Raw genomic sequence first — 8213 nt, 5'->3', positions numbered from 1 at the left:
GTTAGTTCAAACCAATATTGTATGGTTGTACAGATCCAATTTGATTGAGTGTTTGTTTCACCTGGTGACATTCATCTATGTATTCATCGGTGTAATTTGTATGTTGCATGTATGCTGTGTTAATCCTAGCCCATGTTGTCTGTATATGTGGATGAAATTGCCGTCTCACGATTAATAGAGTTCCCCACTTTTGATAGGGATATATTTTATTTCCATAACACACAAAACTGATTCTCATTATATGTCAAGTGTTTATTTAAATAGAATGACATATCTGATTATCTCTATCAGACGTTGAGTAGCTAAGTATAGAAATATGTATATTTTTATTTGTGCATAGCTATGAATTAGTAATTAAATCATATGAATCTCATTCTTGTGTTACTTTGTATATTTTTATTGATTTTAATTTGATGCTCAAAATTAACAGTATAACCCATAAATATATAATCATATTGGTCCATAATAGCAGGATGAGCCATACATACCTAATGTATTATCATAACTTATTGATCGTATGCACAGTTGGTTGGTTGCTTTGTTGCCTAACGTGGCACTCACCAATATTCCGGCTATATGACAGTGGTCTGTAACTAATCCAGTCAGGACCAGACTTTCAGTGATTGACATCATGAGTCGTCTTTTACAGCAAGCATGGGTTGCTGAAGAGCTATTATATCCCGGATCTTCACGGGTCTCGTATGCATAGAGATCCATGTTATCTCAATGTATCTAACCTTCTGATACTGATTGACCGAGACCCATTTTTTTCAATGCACTCTTCTAATATGAAAAGTACATTTCCTATGTTCACTGCTTGAATTGTCGAACTGTTGCAATTTACACTTTGCATCTCGCACTCTAATGTAAGAATATCACATTACAGTGTAAGGCGCCTTTCTCAAGATATTTATATTTTCCAAATGAAATAGATCTAAGGGGAGTAACTCCCATTTTAGCTGCTGTCATCTGCTGTCATGTTTTGTTTGTTTTTTAACGCCGCACTCAGCAAAATTCCAGCTATATGACAGAGGTCTGTAAATAATCGAATCTGGACCAGTCAATCCAGTTATTGACATCATGAGTCACCTTTTACAGCAAGCATGGGTTGCTTAAGACCTATTATACCCCGGATCTTCACGGGTCTCGTATGCATAGAGATCCATGTTATCTCAATGTATCTAACCTTCTGATGCATCACCAAGTCAGCAAGACAGACCATCCGATCCCAATGGTCGTCTCTTATGACAAGCATTGTCGCCTTTCTAGCAAGAATGGGTTCCTGATGACCTATTCTATCCAAGATCTACTTATAATATTATCAGAGAATACTGATACTATGCCCCCAGAAGCGTGTTATCACAATGTATAATTCGCACCTACTATTTTCTCCCAAGAGTGAGGATGTATGCATCTATGCATGTTAATGATAATGATGAAACACACACTTGTTGAAGGTATTGTATATTGTTTTATTTACTCCCATGTAAGCAAAATCAGCATACAAACCATTCTGTGTAAAATATGTTGAAAAAGACATTGCACTCTATTTGTTATATTGTCAACATGCACACTTTACAAGGCACAGGAACAGCAAATGGGGCCGACCTTGCAGACCTAAAGCACTGAAATACCTGCACAGGATATGCGTTCAATTCACTGTCTTCAAGAAGCAAGACATTCTACATATTACTTCAAACACACATTTAAACAGAAAGAAAAGAATCATCAAGCCCAGATATGAGCACCATTGACCTCGACAAGGAATATAAGGGATCGAGTAACCGGTTCAAGATTATTCAACCTGCAATGTCCAAGTAAAACATGAAACTATTTTTTCATTTGGACATCAGCACTTTCTTCATAATGAAAAGTGTGGCGGGAAAAGTACAAACAATTGTTAACAGAAATCATGGACTTTTGTAAACATCCGTGTAGTTGTGCATATCTGCTTTCTGACTAGACACAAAATGAATCTCAATTATCTTGGAAAAGTAGACGTCACGCTCACACAAATAGCACATATTACTCAGCAGCAACATGCTCACTGTTAAAGTGAACTGATTGCTACTTATTCCACCACAAGTTTGGTGGACAATTGACTCTGATAAAGTCAGAGGTTTCAAATCACAATAACAAGGTTCTGGCTGAAACAGTTAATCTGATGCCAGCATCATTGTGTACATGTTCTACACAGGAACACAATGCAAAGCCTGTCATGGCATTTCAGTGAAGGAAAGAAGTATTTACCTGTCCTAAAGTTATTTAAAGTTTCCATGAAAATGGGAAAGTTGTAAAAAGATGTAAATCAGAAGTTAAAATCCATAATTAACACAGCAAGTAATAGACATTTGCCTTTTCGTCATCATTCATATCCATTCAAAATATTTTACAGCTAAAAGATATACAGTTAACAGTAGCGTATATGCTGTAACATAACACAAATACTGATCAAATATGTGGTAGTCTTACCATTTAACACTGGTACCATTTATATACATTGCAAATAACTTCATGATCACGAAAGACGAATCTGTATCACTGACTACATCCTGAAATTCACTTAGACGCCCACAGCTTAGCATCACCTGTGGTACATTCCATACAAACTGATTCATGTCATTCAACCCTTCGAAGGTGACACCCGTGTTCCAGTCATCCGTCACCAAATACCTGTGCAGAGTTGCTTCCCTTAGGCATGCCTGGATTCAATGATCATGGGTTTGAGTCCCAGGTTTGATATTGGTCCTTTGTCATGATAGTGGTCAGTATTTTAGGTCTGCATCACTTTCCACATACATTAAGCTGAAAAGATATGTTATAGCGGAAATACATTTCAAAGTGTCATTCACCCAAACACACTCACCACGTACTCATTCAAAGTTTTTTTAGAGCATGGGACATGCACGAAGTTCAGATTTCTTTTTAGATTACAAGAAGACAAGAACACCGAGAGTCTTACCACCCAGAGGACAGCGTTACACGTATCACTGTATTTCTTATAGCCGACATTACAGAGAAAAAGCTGAGGTCAGCAGAACCAAAATAAATAAAATACGAAATTTTGTTGAGAACAATTCAACATTCATCCAACAATCATTCAACATGTCTACCATTATATCATGAGTCCATGTCGTAGTGATATTCATCAAAGGAAACAATATACCAGGTATATTAACAAGACACAACCAAAACCAGAAAGTAGAAATCATCTAATACTGAAACATCAACAGCATTCATTCTTCGTGGGTGCATCTGTTTGCCAGCTGTTCAATCTATCCATCATTCAACAATGGTTGGCTTCAAGTATATGTTTGTTATGCTTTGTTTACTGTTGACAAAGTAATAACTACAGCAGCAGACAAAGATATAAGATAATATATTTAGAATAATCATACCTCCATGTCAGAATGTTGAGATCTGATTGTGCACATGATCTTGATAAAATATGATGTATCCCGCCTGCGAGGGAAATAAGTTATTCAGCGTCCCGCAAACTGGAGGCGAGTGGTATAAAACCTAACGAGGGATGTATAAAATCCCATGTACCGCTCTTGATCCTGCTATAACTTATAGTGTATGTTAGTAAACACTGGGTAGTTTCAACAAGGAATCTTGCATTATGATGTAAGATGCCTTTCTCCAGATATTCATGATATTTTCAAAATGAAATAGATCTAGGGGGAATAACTCAAAATTTAGTTTCTGTCATCTGCTGTTACGTTTTGTTTGTTTGCTGTATAACGCCACACTCAGCAATATTCCAGCTCTGGGACTGCAGTTTATAAATAATCAACTCGGGACCAGACAATCCAGTGATTGACATCATGAGCATCAACCCACGCAAGTGGGATACGATGACATGCATCATCCAAGGCGGGGTGACCATACAATCCCGTTTGTCGCCTCTTGCAACAAACACATGGTAAAGTTAAGAATTTCATTTCAAGGTACATGATAAACTTTTAGTGATAGGTAGTTTCTAGGTTTATAGTGTATGCACAAAGTATTGAAAAGTATGTCTGTATGTCCTTGCCAGATGGATCTACAAGCACTGACCAGTCTGATTAATGACTAAACCCTAAATACCAGATAAACTTAATTCTCTTGAACATCAACTGAATTCCATTTTCTAGGTACAGGGTCATACAGATATTCAGTTTAGAAACAGGTCGGTGTGATGTCTGTCCAAGCTTTTTTGTCAGATCAAAAAAAACTCAAGACTGTGTATGGACAGACAAAGGTAGAACATTTGGTACATCATCCCTCAGTTGCTCCCAAACGCCAAATCTCTTTGAGTAAACCATTCGCGTGGTCCCCAAACAGAGGCACCACACTGTTAATATCACACACTGTCCTCTGTATCACACATCACATCATGCCAGGATACAGTTACTATGTCACTCAAGGCACTCCGAAAGCTATGCCGAAGAAAAAGCCGCCAGCAAAGGATCCAGCAAGTAAGACATTCTGTTGCACAAATTTCTTTGCCTGGAATAAAAAAAAAAACATATTTATGATCGGTGAATCATTACTTCACAATACAAAATTAACAGTCTTGTATAGAAAATATGTTGCTTTCATGCAAAAATGTACCATTCCCCTTTTCTCTGAGTGCACTTAACATAAAATAACATCACTAGCCACGTGTTATGCCAATGTTTGATGAAAGGGGGCTACTTAAACACATCACTAGCCACCGACCAGTTGTGGTCTGGTTCAGACAAGGAACATTGTTCTACTCAATTCGGATACAATGACATGCATCAGCGAGCATGGCCACCCGATCCCGTTAGTTGCCTCTTACAGAAAGCATAGTCGCCTTTTGCGTCAAGCATGGGTTACTGAAGACCTATTCTGAATCAGATCTTCACGGGTGTTCAACATAGCTAAAAACAAGTATGTGAGTGTGACGAATTCAGAACATTAACCCTGGTAATAATGCCACCCTGGTTGTGCGACCCTGGTTATAATACCACCCTGAGTATAAAACCATCCTGGTCATAATGCCACCCTGCTGACAATGCCACCCTTATTTTAATGCCACCCTGGTTATAATGCCACCCTGGTTGTGCAATCCTGGTTATAATACCACCCTGCTGACAATGCCACCCTGGTCATAATGCCACCCTGGTTATAACGCCACCCTGGTTATAATGCCACCCTGGTTGTGCCATCCTAGTTATAATGCCACCCTGGTTATAATGCCATCCTGGTTATAATGTCACCCTGCTGACAATGCTACCCTGGTTATAATGCCACCCTGGTTGTGCCATCCTAGTTATAATGCCACCCTGGTTATAATGCCAACCTGGTTACAATGCCACCCTGGTTGTGCCTTCCTAGTTATAATGCCACCCTGGTTATAATGTCACCCTAGTTATAATGCCACCCTGGTTATAATGTCACCCTAGTTATAATGCTACCCTGGTTATAATGCCACCCTGGTTGTGACATCCTAGTTATAATGCCACCCTGGTTATAATACCACCCTGGTTGTTCCATCCTAGTTATAATGTCACCCTGGTTATAATGCCACCCTGGTTATAATGCCACCCTGGTAGTGCCATCCTAGTTATAATGCCACCCTGGTTATAATGCCACCCTGGTTGTGCCATCCTAGTTATAATGCCACCCTGGTTATAATGCTACCCTGGACATAATGCCACCCTGGTTACAACGCCACCCTTGTCATAATGCCATCCTGGTCATGCTATCCTGGTTACAGTGCCACCCTTGTTATAATGCCACACTGGTTACAAGGCCATATTGTCTGCTGGACAAAAGGTGGCACTATAAGCAGATAGGACTGTACATCAACAACCACAACACGTCAACTGACAAATGGTTGAAATGTGCACTTGGTTGTATGCCTGAGGTTATAACATATCTGTCGTACATTTTGTAAGATCCCAGGATACCGCCTGTTGGCTTCTTTATGGAGTTCTTTCTTGGCCCGGTTCACACCTTGTTCAACCTTGTTCCAGTTGACACGGATGTAGCCTTGATGTTGAGCGAGCTGTAACACAATTATAGAAATAGAAACACTGGTCAGCCGTACGATTGGATGTGTATGCCACTGATGGCAATGCTACTGCAGCTATATATATCACAGCATCCAATAGATGAATCTGGCCCAATGGTTGATAGCATGAACATTCATTCATGCCCTCAAGTTACACACAATCAGCCAGGTAACACTTTGCTACAATCCAATAATACCAACTTTTACAGTAATCACTGCAATGTATTAATCTATTCTATCCCAGAACCCCCAAAAGATATCCCTGTGAAGAGGTATGTGATCCTAGCCTGCAGGATGTAATTTCATATTGTTACCTGTATAAGCAGGATGGTTGTCCCGAGTGACGTAGCTGCTGTTTTTCCTACTTTGATGAACAGGAACCCAGCTAACCTGAAAGATGAACAGTGAGACAATAATCAAATCTGGACCAGAACACCAGTGACTGAAACCATGAGAAATTTAAGTGATGTCCTCAACAAGTAAATGAATGTTATTTTAGGTAGCAGTCAGACAATAATCAAGTCTGGACCAGAAAACTAGTGAATGAAAGCATGAGAAATTCAAGTGATGTCCTCAACAAGTAAATGAATGTTATTTTAGGTAGCAGTCAGACAATAATCAAATCTGGACCAGAAAACCAGTGACTGAAAGCATGAGAAATTCAAGTGATGTCCTTAATGAGAAAATGAATGTTATTTTAGGTAGCAGTCAGACAATAATCAAATCTGGACCAGAAAACCAGTGACTGAAACCATGAGAAAATCAAGTGATCCTTCAACGAGTTAGTGGCATTTCGGAGCTATCTACCATCATCGATAGATTTGTGAATGGGTGAACGTGTGTAAGGCGCAGTCAGCAATAGTCCAGACCTATCACGATGACTTTAAGTAATTACATCTGGACTTGGCAAACCAGTGACTGAAAGCATGACTCACAATCCACGCCATCTCTGCATGCTGACATGCAGTCAGCTAAGTCACTTAAAACTGACCAGTCTGTCAACCCTGGCTACTGAAGTCTCGAGACCTAACGTCTCCAGGAATTCTCAAAGAGATTTACTAAAATATGTGTAACATTTTTAAGGAACCTCAAAAACAAGTCAATAATTATAATAAACCATGTTACAGTTCCCCAATATTGACATTTGGGATGAAACGATACATCGGCGCATCGTGAGGTTTTCATGCAACGATATGGTTAAATGATTTTTTTCTGTGTCAATACAAGAAAATGCACTTGCTGATAAAAATAATTCTTTAATGACCGCCACCCCAACCCAAGGGTTTTTGCCAGTAAAATATTACGAAATGTTTTGTGAAAGGCTTTTCAAGTTTAATAATATAAATAGGCGCTACCAGCATGTGTCTGCAGCTAGCTTTTCTTTGGTAACCTGATGTAAAATATTTATAGTCAAGGCGTTTCCACGTAAATATACGTGTTGCGAAACGTATCATATCGTGATCTTGCTGTATTGTTTCACCCCTAATTGATAGGATTATTTGGTTACAGTTCCTCCTGTTCACTCTCTTCTCAATCAAATATTAGAAAAAAACGAGCAGGTTTGTCTCTTATCCACTGACGAACTGGAAGCCAATGTAGGCTGTTAAGTAGAGGGGTGGTGTGATGGTACTTGCAAAAGCACGAGACAATCCTAGCGGCTGTGTTTGAGCATAATTAGGATGATAAAACATATGAAACTTAATGGACAATTACGAATATTTTATCATGAAAAAGTAGAGATACAGAATATATACTCAAAGCACTATGAACCCAAATAATTAATTTAGTATACATTCTATTTAAATAAATGAAACTATATTAGCCACTTCTATCGATAAATTAGGCCAAGAGGTAAGCAGAAAGTTTAGCCATACAAAATTCCTTATATCCCATTATTAATACGCCTGCAGGCTATTGCAACATAAAGACAGTGTGTTTATAAAGGGATGCGTATGCGCCAACTCGTAGACACAATTTACATTGAATTCGTAGACACACCGGGTCGAATTCGTAGACACTTGTTTTTAAAATTGGAATTAAATGATAATTAATGTTATCAATATCGTTAATACTGATTGGAATATTGAAGTCTTACCTCAACAAGGGGCATATGTTTCGTTGGGTCACTTCCTTCATTGGGTACAAGTTTCGTTTATGTTTCGGAGCATTTTCTTTGAAAGACAATATG

The sequence above is a fragment of the Haliotis cracherodii genome, unplaced genomic scaffold (assembly GCF_022045235.1).
Source record: "Haliotis cracherodii isolate W230 unplaced genomic scaffold, xgHalCrac1.p SCAF_7, whole genome shotgun sequence".
Lineage (NCBI taxonomy): Eukaryota > Metazoa > Mollusca > Gastropoda > Lepetellida > Haliotidae > Haliotis > Haliotis cracherodii.
The sequence above is the reverse complement of the archived record's forward strand: the minus strand, read 5'-3'. Positions refer to the sequence as shown.